General features: G+C 41.4%; 1 long non-coding RNA gene across 2 annotated transcripts; it reads right to left on the bottom strand.

The window, feature by feature from the left end:
- Window positions 1-15,530: 15,530 nt before the first annotated feature.
- LOC125543971 lies at window positions 15,531-20,308 on the bottom strand. 2 transcript variants are annotated; one of them, XR_007299174.1, is made up of 7 exons: window positions 19,873-20,302; window positions 19,253-19,398; window positions 18,650-18,717; window positions 17,647-17,724; window positions 17,435-17,552; window positions 15,907-15,966; window positions 15,531-15,779 (listed from the first exon to the last, which is right to left on the bottom strand). It is a non-coding gene; the product is annotated as an uncharacterized LOC125543971 (long non-coding RNA). The 2 variants fall into 2 exon arrangements; XR_007299173.1 differs by having other exon boundaries at window positions 18,650-19,398; window positions 19,873-20,308.
- Between the last annotated feature and the right edge of the window lie 428 nt (window positions 20,309-20,736).

Below are 20,736 nucleotides of genomic sequence, written 5' to 3'. Positions count from 1 at the left end.
CGGGGGCGCGGCGGCGTTGGGGCGCGGGGGAGAAGGGGGAGATGAGGGGGAACGGCACAGTGAGGCGCTCACAGTGCAGGCGAGTGGCGGCAAGGTCGGGGCAGGGCGCTTGGCGTGCACGACGGCGAGGTCGGGCCGGGCAGCGCACGGTGAGGTCGGGGCAGCGCTCGTCGACAGCGAGGTTGGGGCAGGGCACGTCGTGGTCGGGGCTGGGTGCGGCGAGGCCGGGGCAAGGGCGACGGCGACGACGGAGAGGGCGGACGAGGGCACGCAACAGCCTGGCAACGTTGATGTCGTCGGCGTCGTCGGGGCGGAACTGCGAGATGAGAAGTGAAAATTTTCACAAGTCCTGCTTATATACCCAGAGCATTGGTTCCGGTTCATAGCACAAACCGGGACCAATGCACCCTTTAGTCCCGGTTGGTGCCACCAACCGTGACCAAAGGTTAGTTTTCGGCAGGCGGCCTTTGGTTCCGGTTGGTGGCACCAACCGGTACGAATGCCCCCCTTTGGTACCGGTTGGTGCCACCAACCGGAACCAAAGGCCTCGTGCCCGCCAAAACTTAAGTCCCACCTCGCTAGTTGAGAGGGGCGCGTAGTGGTTTATAAGCCCCACTGTCGCACCCCTCTAGAGCTCCTCTCGATTGCAGCCTTACGGGCCTAATTGTCACTACTATGCCTGATGGGCCTACTAGGCCTTCTGCGGGCCTAAATCCTGGCCCATGGTAGGGTTTCTAGTCGTATCCAGGCCGTGATGGCCCAGTAGTTGGCATTTTTTATTTTTTTGTTGCTTTATTTATTTTATTTTGTTTCTACTTACAACAAAAAACTTACTGTTGCTATTTTTATTTATTTTATTAAAGTTTATTTATTTTACTTTTATAAAGTTTATTTTGTCTCTACTTCTTTATTTTATAAAAGTTATTTTATTTTATTTTATTTTGTTTGTACTTATTTATTGTATTAAATTTTAATTTGTTTTATTTTGTTTCTACTTATTTATTTAATTAAAGTTTATTTTGCTTTATTTTGTTTCTACTTATTTATTTTATTAAATTTTATTTTATTTAATTTTGTTTCTACTTATTTATTAAAGTTTATTTTGTTTCTTTCTGCTTTTCATGTTTTGAACAGAAAATACTTTGATAATTTCAGTGGCATGAATTTTATATAATTTTAGTTTAAAAAATACTATAGGTTTATAAAAGCTTTTTAGTTCATTCCTTTTGCTATTAGAGTTTTATAAAAGTTCTTTAGTTAATTTTATTTTGCATGGTATCATCATCTCATCCACATAGCGTGTGCAAGAAAGTAGAGAGGGTTATGGCAAAAACTGGATGCACTTCATGTACAAAATGGACAATCTCTTTCGAAGTATGAGGGTTTCATACGGAAACTCATCTGTTACAAAGGGATTTCATTGTTTTGAACTTATTTGAACTACAGATTTTTTCTGTATTCAAAATGCACCATTCAAAGCCACATCATCAATTTTAAACCCTTTCTGACTTCATTTGTTATTTTTCATGCATTTACTGATTATTTTGAGCTATAAGACCCTGAAATTGAAAAGCATTTCAAATGAACTCTGAAAAGGTTGAAAGTTGGCATGGTATCATCATTTCACCCACATAGCATGTGCAAGAAAGTAGAGAGGGTTACGGCAAAAACTGGATGCACTTCGTGTACAAAACGGACAATCTCTTTCGAAGTATGAGGGTTTCATACGGAAACTCGTCTGTTACAAAGGGATTTCGTTGTTTTGAACTTATTTGAACTCCAGAGTTTTTCTGTGTTCAAAATGCACCATTCAAATCCACATCATCAATTTTCAACCCTTTCTGACTTCATTTGTTATTTTTCATGCATTTACTGATTATATTGAGCTATAACACCCTGAAATTGAAAAGCATTTCAAATGAACTCTTAAAAGGTTGAAAGTTGGCATGGTATCATCATTTCACCCACATAGCATGTGCAAGAAAGTAGAGAGGGTTACGGCAAAAACTGGATGCACTTCGTGTACAAAACGGACAATCTCTTTCGAAGTATGAGGGTTTCATACGGAAACTCGTCTATTACAAAGGGATTTTTTTTAACTTGTTTGAACTCCATAGTTTTTCTGTATTCAAAATGCACCATTCAAAGCCACATCATCAATTTTCAACCCTTTCTGACTTCATTTGTTATTTTTCATGCATTTACTGATTATTTTGAGCTATAAGACCCTGAAATTGAAAGGCATTTCAAATGAACTCTGAAAAGGTTGAAAGTTGGCATGGTATCATTATTTCACCCACATAGCATGTGCAAGAAAGTAGAGAGAGTTACGGCAAAAAATGGATGCACTGCGTGTACAAAATGGATAATCTCTTTCGAAGTATGAGGGTTTCATACGGAAACTCGTCTGTTACAAAGGGATTTCATTTTTTAACTTGTTTGAACTCCATAGTTTTTCTATGTTCAAAATGCACCATTCAAAGCCACATCATCAATTTTCAACCCTTTCTGACTTCATTTGTTATTTTTTTTATGCATTTACTGATTATTTTGAGCTATAAGACCCTGAAATTGAAAAGCATTTCAAATGAACTCTGAAAAGGTTGAAAGTTGGCATGGTATCATCATTTCACCCACATAGCATGTGCAAGAAAGTAGAGAGGGTTACGGCAAAAACTGGATGCACTTCGTGTACAAAACCGACAATCTCTTTCGAAGTATGAGGGTTTCATACGGAAACTCGTCTATTACAAAGGGATTTTCATTTTTTTTTAAATTATTTGAACTCGAGACTTTTTCGGTGTTCAAAATGCACCATTCAAAGCCACATCATCAATTTTCAACCCTTTCTGACTTCATTTGTTATTTTTCATGCATTTACTGATTATTTTGAGCTATAAGACCCTGAAATTGAAAAGCATTTCAAATGAACTCTTAAAAGTTTGAAAGTTGGCGTGGTATCATCATTTCACCCACATAGCATGTGCAAGAAAGTAGAGAGGGTTACGAAAAAAACTGGATATAGTGCGTGTACAAAATGGATAATCTCTTTCGAAGTATGAGGGTTTCATACGGAAACTCGTCTGTTACAAAGGGATTTCATTTTTTAACTTGTTTGAACTCCATAGTTTTTCTATGTTCAAAATGCACCATTCAAAGCCACATCATCAATGTTCAACCCTTTCTGACTTCATTTGTTATTTTTCATGCATTTACTGATTATTTTGAGCTATAAGACCCTGAAATTGAAGAGCATTTCAAATGAACTCTGAAAAGGTTGAAATTTGGCATGGTATCATCATTTCACCCACATAGCATGTGCAAGAAAGTAGAGGGTTACGGCAAAAACTGGATTCACTGCGTGTACAAAACGGACAATCTCTTTCGAAGTATGAGGGTTTCATACGAAAACTCGTCTGTTACAAAGGGATTTCATTTTTTAACTTGTTTGAACTCCATAGTTTTTTGTGTTCAAAATGCACCATTAAAAGCCACATGATCAATTTCAACCCTTTCTGACTTCATTTGTTATTTTTATGCATTTACTGATTATTTTTGAGCTATAAGACCCTGAAATTGAAGAGCATTTCAAATGAACTCTGAAAAGGTTGAAAGTTGGCATGGTATCATCATTTCACCCACATAGCATGTGCAAGAAAGTAGAGAGGGTTACGGAAAAAACTGGATGCACTGCGTGTACAAAATGGACAATCTCTCTCGAAGTATGAGGGTTTCATACGGAAACTCGTCTGTTACAAAGTGATACGTCTCCAACGTATCTATAATTTTTGATTGCTCCATGCAATATTATCTTCTGTTTTGGACATTATAGGGCTTTATTATTCACTTTTATATTATTATTGGGACTAACCTATTAATCGGAGGCCCGGCCTAGAATAGCTGTTTTTTTGCCTATTTTAGGGTTTCAAAGAAAAGGAATATCAAACGGAGTCCAAACAGAATGAAACCTTCGGGAACGTGATTTTTGGAACGAACTAGATCTAGGAGACTTGGACCCTACGTCAAGCAACCAACAGGGAGGCCACAAGGTAGGGGGTGCGCCTACCCCCCAAGCGCGCCCTCCACCCTCGTGGGCCCCCTGTTGCTCAACCGACGTACTCCTTCCTCCTATATATACCTACGTACCCCAAAACGTTCAGATACAGAGCCAAAACCCTAATTCCACTGCTGTAACTTTCTGTATCCATGAGATCTCATCTTGGGGCCTGTTCTGAAGCTCCGCCGGAGGGGGCATCGATCACGGAGGGCTTCTACATCAACACCATAGCCTCTCCAATGAAGTGTGAGTAGTTTACCTCATACCTTCGGGTCCATAGTTATTAGCTAGATGGCTTCTTCTCTCTTTTTGGATCTCAATACATAGTTCTCCCCCTCTCTTGTGGAGATCTATTCGATGTAATCTTCTTTTGCGGTGTGTTTGTTGAGACCAATGAATTGTGGGTTTATGATCAAGTTTATCTATGAACAATATTTCAATCTTCTCTGAATTCTTTTATGTATGATTGGTTATCTTTGCAAGTCTCTTCGAATTATCAGTTTGGTTTGGCCTACTAGATTGATCTTTCTTGCAATGGGAGAAGTGTTTAGCTTTGGGTTCAATCTTGCGGTGTCCTTTCCCAGTGACAGTAGGGCCAGCAAGGCACGTATTGTATTGTTGCCATCGAGGATAACAAGATGATTTTTTTATCATATTGCATGAATTTATCCCTCTACATCATGTCATCTTTCTTAAAGCATTACTCTGTTCTCTTGAACTTAATACTCTAGATGTATGTTGGATAGCGGTCGATGTATGGAGTAATAGTAGTAGATGCAAGCAGGAGTCGGTCTACTTGTCTCGGACGTGATGCCTATATACATGATCATACCTAGATATTCTCATAACTATGCTCAATTCTGTCAATTGCTCAACAGTAATTTGTTCATCCACCGTAAAATACTTATGCTCTTGAGAAAAGACACTAGTGAAACCTATGGCCCCGGGTCTATCTTCCATCATATTAATCTTCCAACACTTAGTTATTATCATTGCCTTTTATTTTACTTTGCATCTTTATCATAAAAATACCAAAAATATTATTTTATGATATCTATCAGATCTCACTCTCGTAAGTGACCGTGTAGGGATTGACAACCCCTTATCGTGTTGGTTGCGAGGATTTATTTGTTTTGTGTAGGTGCGAGGGACTCGCGCGTAGCCTCCTACTGTATTGATACCTTGGTTCTCAAAAAACTGAGGGAAATACTTATGCTACTTTGCTGCATCACCCTTTCCTCTTCAAGGGAAAACCAACGCAGTGCTAAAGAGTTAGCAAGAAGGATTTTTGGCGCCGTTGCCGGGGAGGTCTACGCAAAAGTCAACATACCAAGTACCCATCACAAACCCTTATCTCCTGCATTACATTATTTGACATTTGCCTCTTGTTTTCCTCTCCCCCACTTCATCCTTGCCGTTTTATTCGCCCTCTCTCTCTATCCTCCCTCTCTTTCTCTATTTGCCTCTTTTTGCCCCTCGCTCTTTCTGTCGTTATGTCTGAAATTGGGGAATTTATTGTCGATATGGACAACAGTAATATCATGAAAAATTCTAATGCTCCTACGGAATAACCCCCATCTTACATACAAAAAAATTCCGTATTGGTAGTGGTAATATTATTGGAAAAGGAGTTATCCACGATTTATTTACTTGTGCCGGTGCTTTACCTTCTATGGGTAGTTCTATCCTTCATAGAACTAGTAGTCTTGCGGACGCTACTGCCATGCTTGTGGTTGAACTTGAAAGACAATTCATGCACATGCACCCTTGCATACAAAGAATTTTCCTAGATTTTTCTAATATTGAGCATTCTTCTGTTAAGCGTGCCGCTACTATCTTTTTAGCTCATGAGTTTAGATTCATAATAAAAGAGGCTAAAGAAATCTTTGCGCATTATAGGGTGGACGCTTCCCGTCCTCCCATAGAGGATATCCTATTTGATTAAGAAGAAAAATGCGTTTTCAATCGCTAGACTATGTTGCTTTCAATGAAAATCTTAGAAGAAGGGTTCCTACCAATGTTTTAGTTGATAGCATTTCTGAACTTAATGATGATTTGGCCATTCGAATAATGAACTAGGATATTCTCTTGAGTATAGGCTCATAAAGTTCTGTCAAAAGAATGCTTATAATGATGAATTGGTTGTGCAATACGAAGGGCCGAAGGAGGAACCTATACCTCCCAAAGTTGATCTTGGGGAATTTTGTCCCATTAAATTTAGCCCTTTTGATTACTTTTGTTTGCCTCAAAGAAAACTTGCTGCCAAACGTAGAGAATATGAAATGAGTTTTAATGATGTATCTTACTATTATGGCAATACCTAAATCTATCCTTGCTTTTTATGCCTAGCTAGGGGCGTTAAACGATAGCGCTTGTTGGCAGGCAACCCAATTTTATTTTTATTCCTTGCTTTTTGCTCCTGTTTAGTAATAAATAATTTATCTAGCCTGTGTTTTTTTTGTGTTTTTTGTGTTTAATTAGTTTTTTGCCAAGTAGAACCATTGGGAAGACTTGGGGAAAGTCTTGTTAATCTTGATGTAAAAAACAGAAACTTTAGCGCTCACGAGAACTGCTGCCATTATTATTTGGAAAGTGCTATTTAGTTGATTATTTTTGCAGATGATTAATATATAAATTCCTCACGACCAGCAATTTATTTTAGAATTTTTGGGGTTCCAGATATTGCGCTAGCTACAGATTACTACAGACTGTTATGTTTTTGACAGATTCTGTTTTTCATATGTTGTTTGCTTATTTTGATGAATCTATGGCTAGTAAAATAGTTTATAAACCATAGAGAAGTTGGAATACAGTAGGTTTAACACCAATATAAATAAATAATGAGTTCATTACAGTACCTTGAAGTGGTCTTTTGTTTTCTTTCGCTAATGGATCTCACGAGATTTTCTACTTTAAGTTTTGTGTTGTGAAGTTTTCAAGTTTTGGGTAAGGATTTGATGGATTATGGAACAAGGAGTGGTAAGAGCCTAAGCTTGGGGATGCCCATGGCACCCCCAAGATAATCTAAGGACACCTAAAAGCCAAAGCTTGGGGATGCCCCGGAAGGCATCCCCTCTTTCGTCTACTTCCATCGGTAACTTTACTTGGAGCTATATTTTTATTCACCACATGGTATGTGTTTTGCTTGGAGAGTCTTGTATGATTTGAGTCTTTTATTTTTTAGTTTACCACAATCATCTTTGCTGTACACACCTTTTGAGAGAGACACACATGATTCGGAAATTATTAGAATACTCTATGTGCTTCACTTATATCTTTTGAGTTATATAGTTTTGCTCTAGTACTTCACTTATACCTTTTAGAGCGCGTCGGTGGATTTGTTTTATAGAAACTATTGATCTCTCATGATTCACTTAGATTATTTTGGGAGTCTTAAATAGCATGGTAATTTGCTTAAATAATCCTAATATGCTAGGTACACAAGATTAGTAGAAACTTTCTTATGAGTGTGTTGAATACTAAGAGAAGTTTGATACTTGATAATTGTTTTGAGATATGGAGATGGTAATATTAGAGTCATGCTAGTTGAGTAGTTGTGAATTTGATAAATACTTGTGTTAAAGTTTGTGATTCCTGTAGCATGAACGTATGGTGAACCGTTATGTGATGAAGTCGGAGCATGATTTATTTATTGAATGTCTTCCTTATGAGTGGCGGTCGGGGACGAGCGATGGTCTTTTCCTACCAATATATCCCCCTAGGAGCATGCGCGTAATACTTTGCTTTGATAACTTGTAGATTTTTGCAATAAGTATATGAGTTCTTTATGACTAATGTTGAGTCCATGGATCACACGCACTCTCACCCTTCCACCATTGCTAGCCTCTCTAATAGCGCGCAACTTTCGCCGGTATCATACACCCACTATATACCTTCCTCAAAACAGCCACCATACCTACCTATCATGGCATTTCCATAGCCATTCCGAGATATATTGCCATGCAACTTTCCACCATTCCGTTTACTATGACACACTCCATTATTGTCATATTGCTCTGCATGATCATGTTGTTGACATTGTATTTGTGGCAAAGCCACCGTTCATAATTCTTTCATACATGTCACTCTTGATTCATTGCATATCCCGGTACACTGCCGGAGGCATTCACATAGAGTCATATTTTGTTCTAAGTATCAAGTTGTAATTGTTGAGTTGTAAGTAAATAAAAGTGTGATGATCATCATTTTTAGAGCATTGTCCCACGTGAGGAAAGGATGATGGAGACTATGATTCTCCCACAAGTCGGGATGAGACTCCGGACGAAAAATAAAATAAAAAGTAAAAAAGAGGCCAAAGAAGCCCAAACAAAAAAATATGAGAGAAAAAGAGAGAAGAGACAATGCTACTATGCTTTTACCACACTTGTGCTTCAAAGTAGCACCATGATCTTCATGATAGAGAGTCTACTATGTTATCACTTTCATATACTAGTGGGAATTTTTCATTATAGAACTTGGCTTGTATATTCCAATGATGGGCTTCCTCAAAATGCCCTAGGTCTGCGTGAGCAAGCAAGTTGGATGCACACCCACTTAGTTTCTTTTTGAGCTTTCATATACTTATAGCTCTAGTGCATCCGTTGCATGGCAATCCCTACTCACTCACATTGATATCTATTGATGGGCATCTCCATAGCCCGTTGATACGCCTAGTTGATGTGAGACTATCTTCTCCCTTTTGTCTTCTCCACAACCATCATTCTATTCCACCTCTAGTGCTATGTCCATGGCTCACGCTCATGTATTGCGTGAAGATTGAAAAAGTTTGAGAACAAAAAAAGTATGAAACAATTGCTTGGCTTGTCATAGGGGTTGTGCATGATTTAAATACTTTGTGTGGTGAAGATAGAGCATAGCCAAACTATATGATTTTATAGGAATAACTTTCTTTGGCCATGTTATTTTGAAGAGACATAATTGCTTAGTTAGTATGCTTGAAGTATTATTATTTCTATGTCAATATTAAACTTTTGTCTTGAATCTTTCGGATCTGGATATTCATACCATAATTAAGGAGAATTACATTGAAAATATGCCAAGTAGCATTCCACATCAAAAATTCTATTTTTATCATTTACCTACTCGAGGAAGAGCAAGAATTAAGCTTGGGGATGCTTGATACGTCTCCAACGTATCTATAATTTTTGATTGCTCCATGCTATATTATCTTCTATTTTGGACATTATTGGGCTTTATTATTCACTTTTATATTATTTTTGGGACTAACCTATTAACCGGAGGCTCAACCCGGAATTGCTGTTTTTTGCCTATTTTAGGGTTTCAAAGAAAAGGTATATCAAACGGAGTCCAAACGGAATGAAACCTTCGGGAACGTGATTTTTGGAACGAACAAGATCCAGGAGACTTGGACCCTACGTCAAGCAACCAACAGGGAGGCCACGAGGTTGGGGGCGCGCCTACCCCCCAGGCGCGCCCTCCACCCTCGTGGGCCCCCTGTTGCTCCACCGACGTACTCCTTCCTCCTATATATACCTATGTACCCCCAAACGATCAGATACGGATCCAAAACCCTAATTCCACCGCCGTAACTTTCTGTATCCACGAGATCCCATCTTGGGGCCTGTTCCGGAGCTCCGCTGGAGGGGGCATAGATCACGGAGGGCTTCTACATCAACACCATTGCCTCTCTGATGAAGTGTGAGTAGTTTACCTCATACCTTTGGGTCCATAGTTATTAGCTAGATGGCTTCTTCTCTCTTTTTGGATCTCAATACAAAGTTCTCCCCATCTCGTGTGGAGATCTATTCGATGTAATCTTCTTTTGCGGTGTGTTTGTTGAGACTCGTGAATTGTGGGTTTATGATCAAGTTTATCTATGAACAATATTTCAATCTTCTCATAATTCTTTTATGTATGATTGGTTATCTTTGCAAGTCTCTTCGAATTATCAGTTTGGTTTGGCGTACTAGATTTATCTTTCTTGCAATGGGAGAAGTGTTTAGCTTTGGGTTCAATCTTGTGGTGTCCTTTCCCAGTGACAGTAGGGGCAGCCAGGCACGTATTGTATTGTTGCCATCGAGGATAACAAGATGGGGTTTTTATCATATTGCATGAATTTATCCCTCTACATCATGTTATCTTGCTTAAAGCGTTACTCTGTTCTCTTGAACTTAATACTCTAGATGCATGCTGGATAGCGGTCGATGTGTGGAGTAATAGTAGTAGATGCAGGCAGGAGTCGGTCTACTTGTCACAGACGTGATGCCTATATACATGATCATACCTAGATATTCTCATAACTATGCTCAATTCTGTCAATTGCTCAACAGTAATTTGTTCATCCACCGTAAAATACTTATGCTCTTGAGAGAAGCCACTAGTGAAACCTATGGCCCCGGGTCTATCTTCCATCATATTAATCTTCCAACACTTAGTTATTATCATTGCCTTTTATTTTTACTTTGCATCTTTATCATAAAAATACCAAAAATATTATTTTATCATATCTATCAGATCTCAATCTCGTAAGTGACCGTTTAGGGATTGACAACCCCTTATCACGTTGGTTGCGAGGATTTATTTGTTTTGTGTAGGTGCGAGGGACTCGCGCGTAGCCTCCTACTGGATTGATACCTTGGTTCTCAAAAACTAAGGGAACTACTTACGCTACTTTGCTGCATCACCCTTTCCTCTTCAAGGGAAAACCAACGCAATGCTCAAGAGGTAGCACGCAGTTACTTTCCTCGATTTTTGCTTGAACATCTCTCTGACGGCTTTCAGAGTTTAAGCCACGGACATTCCAGCACAACACATGCCAATTATGATAGATTGTACTATCCATGGACACAATAGGAGTAGAAGAAAAATAACTTCACTGCATAACAAAGAAGCACCACATCACCCAATAAGTTCAGAGCGCCAAAAGTTTGACAGCAAGACGAGAAGTTCAGACACAGACCAGACCCACAAAGTTCAAAAAGGACGTACAACAAAGAAACTGAAAAAACAAACTTCTTGGCTTCCCAAGAAACCAAGAACTCTAGCATACTATGAAGAACACTATTCATTGGAACTATTCATCTGCGTGTCATCATCAGAACATGCCATAAGCTTCTCCATGGTCAACTTCTCTGGAGAGATACCCAACGAGGCCCCAAGATCTTGCATCATGCGAATCGGCGTGGGAGGAGGTGGATCAACAGCAGCATGAGAGCGCGGCGCAGCAGAGGACGGGGCCAGAAAAGGATCGCCTATCTTTGCTATCTTGGAACGAGGCCTACGCAAAGATGAAGGCTTGAGAGGGATAGCTGAAGTGGGCTTAAATCCATTCTTTTTGGCACAACTATGCATCATCATGCGTGTGGAGACATCGTCATCAGGCTGAACCACAGTCACTGGCTTCTTTCCACGTCCACGTTTCCCAAGCCTCGAAGGTCTAGCAGAAGAAAACTCTATGGTCTCACAAGCAGAACCAAACTAAAATTTTAAAGCAGAGTCTTCAGAAGAAGACTGAGCATGGCTGTTGGTAGAAGCAGAGCAAGCTGGAACCAATTCCTTAGTGACTGACAAACCCTCTGCTATAGCATCATCAGTTCCATAGCAAACTCCATCATCCAAGAAGAAATCAATTGGGGAATAGAAAGATCAACAGAGGTAGAAAACAATAGCTCTGTGTCAATGGACCAAAACCTTGTTGGAAAGATAACTGGGGGCAGGGCTACAAACTTCAGACTTGGCGGCATAACTCTGACTGGCAGTTCAGGTATCAGATCTCTGAAAGTTCTTTCCCAAAGCATAGCCGGAGGCAGAACTAGACCATGGAAAACTCAGACAATACCCAGATGGATAGGCTCTAACTGAACCAAAGGGGGTGGTATGGAACAATTGCCAGGTTCTGTTGAACCACATCCTCATTGTTGGCTTCAGACGAATCAGAAGAGTCCATAGAAGGATTAAGAACCATGGAGTGTTGATCCTGAGCAGGCTGAACCACAGGTTCATCGGCTTTGCATATTGTTTGCGGTTGCGGCTTCCCAGTGTCCCGAACCATTGTCGCCCTGATTGTCAGGTGGCTGCTGAAAATTTTCCCAAGCATTGGCCGCATTGTTTTCCTGTTGATGTTGCCCTGGTGGGACTGCATTCCAACCAAGAGCTGGCTATGGCGGCATTTCCCAGAATGGTTGAGGCGGGTCATGTCCTGGCATGGGGTGCGGGTTGCCATCTAGAGGCATTGGATCTTCATCAGCGCCAAGCAGCGCATTGGTAAAGTGACCACCAGTGGGAATATAAACTGCAGCTGTCCAAGAAACGATAGTACCACCCCAGTTTGCCAACTCATGAAAAACCACACTCCAAGGAACAAGTATATCTTTAGGGAACGAAGCATAGACTAATGATCGAACCCTACGCCGATCAGTGTGCTCTGAATAATGAAACTGCCCAAAAGTGCGAGTCACCTCTGACAGGTACTTGGTGTTGCGATAATCCAAAGGAACACCTATGAACATTAGCCAGCCAGTTCTATGGCCATGAAGATCCCTAAATCCCTCTCCTTGATTACGCGGAATAAATCTAACAAAGAACTCCTCCTCATCATCATCTAAACCCAAAACAAACGGTGGATGCTGAGTGAAAGAGGATCTGACTACAGGGTTCTCCATCTCAAACAAACCAACACCCTGAAACCAAGTTTGAGCAGATCGGACAATAAGTTGTTGGTCGACGGCGAGGACGTGCAACACTTGCTCCCGCCGAATAGCAACCAAGTGCGCCGGTGGCAATGGCTCGATAATGGCCACTGTAATTCCTCATGGAGCCGAGGCGGAGCTTCGGACGGCGAGTAGTATGTCCGAGGTAGGCCGTCCTCGCCACCGTCGACGATATCATGCCCCACGGGCAGGAAGCGACGAGGATCGATAGCAAAAACTACCATGGGGTCTTTGGTCGATGGCGGTGGTGAAGTAGCAGGCACCAGCAGCGGAGAAGATTGGGGTTTTCTGGTGTAGCTGGGAGAGTAGGGGAAGAAGGCAGCGAACCCGAAGAGACGGGCAGGGACTCTGAGATGGCGCGAGGCTCAAAACCTGACGATGGGACTTTAGGCACCCAAACTTCCAACGAGTCATAATTACCAGGGCAGTTTTTCTTTTTATGGCCAGAACAAAAACATAGTCTGCAATGAATCCTATTTGTGCACGTATCATCCATATGTTTCATACCAAGGCAATTCTAACAGTCCCAATATTTAGCAGCCATCTCTTCAATCATCTCATCAAAGTTTTGAACTTGCTCCACAATTTTACTTGGAGAAGGAATCGGTGAAGAAATAACCGGAAAATCATCATCTGAGATATCAATTGGGGCGTCTTGAGAGCCCAGAGAGCCCATGGAGGCCATATAAGGTCGGCCTGAATCACACAGCATGGGCTGAGGCGTGACTGGGCTATCCAAAAGAATCATGGATTTGGGATTATCCGAATCAAAACAAATCCCAGAGAATCTGCGCTTGCCGCCCAAGAAAGGTGGACTTTCCGGTGACGTAGGCAAGCAACGAAACTGGATCGACGGCAAGGAGATCGGAGAAACGGGAACTACCGTCGGTGGGGTCGCCGGAGAGTTCGTTGGTGAGGTCACCGGAAAGGACAACAACGACAAAGCTGAGGAAGAAGAAGCAGACGAAGCCTCAGCAGGATCAACATGATAGCCAGCCTCTCGTACTATTAAAACGTCCACAGCAGAGGGATCATAACTATAGCCTTTGCGAGTAGGATAATTGAGAAAAGTAGCAAAACGTAGCTTCTTCCTAGAGGCAGGCTTAGATCTATTCAACCTTAAAGAAGATTTAACGGGAGCAAGACTCAAAGCTTCAAGACCTACACGTGCCCCACGCTTGGATGGACTAACCAGGATCCATTCTTGTTGACACTCAGATTGCCACAATCGAAACTCTTTCTCCTAGTCCGGACCCCCATGGCCCCAAAGATGGAAAAAGCATTCGAATTGGGAGCAAACAAAGCTACGTTGGTGAAGAATGAAAAACCCACTTGCTTGCATGAAATGTTGAAAGAAAACACCCTGTCACTAAGAAATGATACCTTGTGTTGTGAACAATAACCTCTGATCACAGATTCCAATGCAAGGCCAACATTCTCCTCAGATAACTGGAAAGAATGACGTGCAAACGAGACCACCATTGTGAAGTGGACAGATCCATCCGAAGGGTGCACCGATTTATGGAGGGTGCGCTTGATCTGCTGCATGAGGCCCATCCCAGGGGAAAAATCCAACCCCGGGGAGATGGACGCATGAACAGCCATAAAGAAAACCACTAGCGTAGATGGCAGAGGACGCCGAAGGGGATGGCGCGATCAGAAAGGCAATCTACGGCTAGAGGTGGAGATCGCCGGCGGTGGAGGGGACAAGGGTTAGGGTGGCGGCGGGTGGGAGGTGGGAGCCATTGTGGATCTAATTCGTTGCATGCTTGCCCCCCTGTGTTCGGTGGGCGAGTTGGAGGCGGGTAAACCGCCTTGGTTCACACTCTTTGTTCCTCGGACTCAATTATTCGATTAACCAGGAGATCACCGTTGGCAGGGACCTTGATGGCATAGAGGCTCTGTTTGCTATGGAAAACTTTGTCTACATGGTGAGCCCTAGGAGTTCGGGAGCAAACTCCCCTGATTGTCAATGATACAGCCTAAAGAAGGTGAGAATGACAAAGGCATCTGGATTAATTTTGATCCTTGGATGTCTCGATTCCAATAGGCAGTGATGTGGTTCAAGCCTTCGGGTTGATAGGTAACTAGTGGACCCGTTGCGCCAAATGGCGCAGAGACCCGTTGATTCCATGTTAGCGATGAAAAGAAATTCATGGTTTAGTTGTTTACTTATGGGCAAGCACATATGACAACAAATTTAATCTCTCCTAATTAGAAAAGGCAGGCTTTGTCTACAATAAGATGTACATAGACATTTAAATTTTGTAGCATAGGGCTCTACTTAAAACAATATGAATGTAACAAATATAATCCCCTTTATTAGGAAAAACAGTATTTTGTTATCTATAATGAGATGTATATAAACACATTCTAATTTGATAGCACAAATTAACATTCAAAATCATGCAGATGAAAATACGTGTATCTTTTTAATAATCTTCTGTCTGGGCAAACACAAACGCTAAGAGTTTGGATCCTTACATATAAAAAACAGCCCTTTGTAAGGTCAAAAACTGACATGGCAAAAGTGGGTTGGACTGGGCACATGCCTTTATCAGAACCCCCTTCCCTGCCTTGTATACGTTGTCAAATTCTATCCTTCAGATACGCAAAGACTTCTGTTCTTTCACTATCCCACATACACCTGCAGGCCCAGCCGCCCAGGTATCTTTCCATTCCAAATCTCACAACCCAGTCACAGCTGGTGCACCCAGTCCCAGCTGGTGCAGCATAGCTTTCCGAACATCATTCTTGGTATTTTTACTGAACATGGTAGCAGATTTGTCAAGTTGGCTTGACTCTCTGATACAGAAGCCAATTAGAACCAACAATTATGTGGGTATTGTAGAGCATTGGTAACCATATACAGTATATGTGAGTATCTTAAATCAATGAAAAAATAAAGATACAATTATATACACTGATACATCCATGTTTGTTCTTGCACTTTGCCGGCGCAGTGACACAAGAAGCAGCTTTAAGACACCGATGTGCTGACCACGAAGATATCCTTCCGTTTCCAAAATAACCTGACACAAACCAGAGACAAAGGCAGAGATAAACATTGATCCATGAGATAGTGTCGTAGAGAGCACCAGCAAGACACATTTTACTCTCTGCAGCAGTCCGTCCAACTCGGATTCTGGAATTACTAACCTCAAAGATGCACAAAGTTCATGGTCAATATTGTGATGGATCAGCAACCATAGTAGTTTGCTGCATCAAAGAGTTTATAGGCTCAGAAATTAATTACCACATGAAATTGATAATCACATTTAGTAGAGAACATCGCATTCCAAAATAGAAATTTTGATTTGCATTTTCACCTCCCGCTCCTTAGATATGTAGATCAAAGAATTTACCACTCAGAAGCGAGGATCACATATTCAGTAGAGAAATCTCATTCCTAAATAGAAATGTGCAAGCTTCTAAAAAATAGTTTTGAAGGTAACTCAAACCAAGATAAACTCTATATTCTAATAGCACGCAAGCTTATAAAAAATGGTTTTGTGGGTAACTCAAACCAAGATAGACACTTTATTATAATAGCTGAAAATATAATATATGTTTATAAACACAATCTCAAGGAAAAATAGAACTGCAACAAACTGTAACACAACAGTAATCAAGGTTTTCAGTATCACGTTGTGGATCATAGTATTGAACAATAAGAAGATATTATGTGAGAGAAACGATAAGATTCGCACCATGTATCATAATTTGACACCACTATCACATCGCGGTAAAGGATAACGATTTGTTACCGTTAGAATCACGAGTGCGATATTTAATTTGTTCGATATTCACATTCATAACATAGGGCTCTATACCAATCGATCACAGCCAGCCTGTGCACAACATTTTTTCAGGAAACAACAGGAGTGCTAAGGCAACACAAATCAGCAGGTGGAAGCGTAATTTTCAAGATGATCCCAATTCTTAAATTCATAGGTATTAAAAATAACTACAGAAATCTCACAAAATCACAACTTAACAAGAATCTGAACCTTTATGGAGTCCTTTTCTTTCTATGAATCATGAAGCTTAGTGCAGATGACTGTATCTAAACAGGAGCTTCTAGCGATGCAGACTGCCCCAAAAAATTGTACGTATTACATGTTACATATTGAAAATTGCATTTTTTTTTTCAATTCTACTCCTCATTTCACATAGTAAACATTTTCTTCAACCAGAATACAAAATAGTTGCTGCTGCATGCATATGCAAAAAACAGAGCATTAATTCTTCTCCTGGAACAGAGAGGCTATTCTCTTGCTAAGCTCTTAAATGCATATATACACAGTTTTGATAAAAATGTGAAATGACCCTTTTTATTGTTGATACTACTTTTGTGCTTCCATACACATCCTGAAAAAAATACGAAGGATGGCCTAAAGCATTTTAACTCGAACCGAGTTTCTGAACCAAGCATATAGCAGTGAAGCAACAATGCCCATTTGTCCAAAAATCCAATCATGGTGCAAATCACACAAAACACAATGAACTCACGTATCATTATTTTCCTTCAAATGGCTTTTTTTTAAACCATCGTCCTCCATGGAATTTTTATCAAAAAATTATGTTAAGCTTAAACCAGAACACACGTCAAACCTGAGAGAGAGAGAGAGAGAGAAAGAGAGAGAGGGAGATCAGCGGGAGGGGAAGAAGGATTGGGGCAGGTCACCTAAGCAAGGAAAATCACGAGCGCCAAAATCCTACATGAGGCAGCGTGGTGCAGGCCAAACTCATCGGGAAATTCATGGAAGCCAAACAATTTCGAAATGTTGCCTAAACTGGAAAGTCTGCACAAGGCACCCAAGATTGACAACCATGTAAGCTTTGAGCGTTGTTCTTGATTAAGACGCCAAAAGGATAAACAAATGGAATAAGTCTCACCGTCAGTACTCAATTTGCACCCAAGCCAAAATCAATATCCATTGCATCCACGCTTACCTCGAGGGAGAGTAAACCCCCCTGCAAAATTGGGAAGGGAAAAATGAGGATAAAATAAGACGAGTCAGGAGAACCTAAGAAAAAGGAGCTAAAAATCAATCCGGTGGAACCTAACAATATCTCTTGATATGCCAAGTACAGCTAAAGCCATAATAGTGGCAAAGTAAATAAGATCCATTTCTTGTTAATTGCTCAACAAGGTTTCAAATAGTCAACTACCATCCTTCTGAAAGTGAAGAAAGAATATCACCCTTGCAGTTATGATATGCGCAATAATGACCTTAAAGCATGAAAATTGTTACATGAAGCTTTGAACTATTATCACCCGACCTTTTCTGTTTATAATGAACACTATGTTATAAATGTTCAAGTGCCTTTCTTGTTTAAGCTTGCTATCAATTGGCGACCCAACATTATTGGTTCTCTTTGCATGTTCGGTAGCTATTCTTATTGGATATGGTATTGCATGGTCGACTGTATAGATAATTTTTATTACAGAATTTGTGCTCTCTGTTTCTTAGGTTCCGCAGACGGTAGAGGGGTAATTTGTACTCTGTTTTTCTAATGAGTGTATGTGGATGCATACAGATAGTTGAGGAGCAATTGATATTCTCTGTTTCTTTAGTGAGTATATGTGGATGCCTAGAAGCAATTCTCTGTTTTTCAACAGATATATGTTGATGTATGGAAAATGTATGCAGATTGCCTAACTATGTAAAAATAAACGCAAACCCAACATTTTGCTTAAAGTACACAAAACATTTAGAGGAATATCGATAACAAAATACATCAAAACAAAATGTTGCATCTTGAATAATAAAAGTTATCTACCCAGGTCAAAAAAATTATCTACAAAATATTTCTCAACAAGACCATCTTTCTGATACATTTTGATCAAACCCCATGTGTAGTGGGTGCAGCAGTGGTTGCAAGCAAAGAGCCATACCTGAATGTGAAACGATGCTTGGCATGAGCCACCTAGCATTCTGCCTCGGCAATTGATCTGCAAAGGATCTTCACACAAGAGAACAGATTAGAGAGAAAGAGAGGATTAGGCGCATGTATACACAGCAAAGCATCTACGGTGATGTATCACACTGCCAGTTTCAATTCATGCAAAAAAATTGACAATTCTGTCAACAAATAGCTTCAAGTTCTCATGATCATAGTTGATTTCATAATCTAGTCCACCATGTTGATGCTCTGAAGATCAACTAAAAAAGTTCATTTGAAAGGGTTATTTTAGACTACATAACTTGAAATGGTGTATCAATTAAGTACTATAGCAAACCGAATAGCAACAGGCCAATTATAAATAAAGAAGTGCAATGCCCTTTCCCTTATGGTGTTCCGTAGTGTGCTACAAACCAAATCGAACATGAAAACAACCATGTTACTCCCTCCGTTCTATATTACTCGTCGCAGAAATGGATGTATCTAGAACTAAAATACATCTAGATACATCCATACTTACGACAACTAATTTAGAACGGAGGGAGTACCTCTTTTTGTGCTACATTTACACTGAAACCAAGTAAGATAATGTAACCTGACAAGAAGTATAGTATAGTTGATAATAGAATAGATATTGAGAACTGGAAATTCCAAACAAAAACAGCATTGCTAGTGCTGCAAAAATGGATAATCCAGCGCCAGATAGTGATGCCTCCGTCAATAAAATCCCTAGGAATTTTCCTACAAACAGCAACACACAAAAACAAGTTTCAAAACATGGTACCACTCAGTAGAAATCCAAAAACTGCACTGGACAATGCCAGCAAAAAGTCACACCCCACCGACCATCATTACACCATACTGTAAAGTGTTACGATCGTTCATACATATATCATCTACCATTTTTCCAGAAATAGACCAAGTTAATCATTCTGTTCTACAAAAAGACCTAAATCAACTACTGTCGAGTATCCACGCTCGAAGTAAAAAACATCAATTCATAGCTAATCCCCGAATACAGATAGTAATCTGACATAAAACCAAAACACCGCATTCACCAAATATGGAGATCTGAAGATCGGAAGTGAGGCGGATTACCCCTGTAAAAGTCGAGGGACTTAGCTTTCTCGATGAGATCATGGCTAAACGCACACAGCACACACGTAGCAAGTAGGGCAGCAGGACAAGGGAGTGCAGGGATTCGGAGGAAATTACCTTGCCGGGGACGAGATTCCTGGCAGCAACGGTGGAGCTGACTCACGGCGGCGACGGATGTGACTCAAGGCGGCGGCTAGCGAATCCAGGTGACAGCAGCGGCGAGGCCATGCGGGCGCCCTCGATCCAATCCGCTGCCCTGCTCCTGTCAATCGAGCGAACATGGTTAGGAGTGGCTTCTACTGGGCTCGGGCTGAGCTCCATCACGGTGTATCCCTGACGTGTCGATGGCGCATCGAGGGCGGCGGCGTTGGAGAGGAGGGACGGGGAGGAGACGAGGCGGAGGGGCCGGGCTTGACGTGGAGGGTTGGCGGCTAGGGCGTTCCGCAGGACGAGCGCGGCGCGCGGGCGAATGGTATTGGAGAATCTCGACCACGATGAGATGTGCAGCCAGTGCCACCGATGAACGGGACCAGGAGCAGCGTCGGCCCACCCGTCATCGCTATAGGACAGACGCGGGTGCATAAGCCGGGTACACACGCATCGGCTTATCCCTGCCCAACTGCTCCCCATACCGCACCACGCGGCCAACACGCAACGAGCGATCCATGCATTTGACTCACGATACGACACGATGCGGTAGGCACGCGAAAAAGCCACAGTCATCAGATGAACATGTGGGGTCAAAGAGCAAGCAGGCCCACTGGCAGCCGCACTAACTGGTGAACCAGAGGGGCGAGCGGGAACCATAAACAACACAATGCCCATGACGAGCGCACGCGGCGCGGCAAGAGAGGCCGCTAGCGCACCCAAAAAACGGCGACCCAACCAATGAGGTTTTGCCTGAGCCCACAGGTCATCCCCCACCCAAAACTCACCGTGCGGGCAAAACGGCAAGGATAGATTTTTAGCGACGATCCAACA

Source organism: Triticum urartu, chromosome 3, assembly GCF_003073215.2.
Source record: "Triticum urartu cultivar G1812 chromosome 3, Tu2.1, whole genome shotgun sequence".
Classification (NCBI taxonomy): domain Eukaryota; kingdom Viridiplantae; phylum Streptophyta; class Magnoliopsida; order Poales; family Poaceae; genus Triticum; species Triticum urartu.
This window is presented reverse-complemented; position numbering and strand designations above follow the sequence as displayed.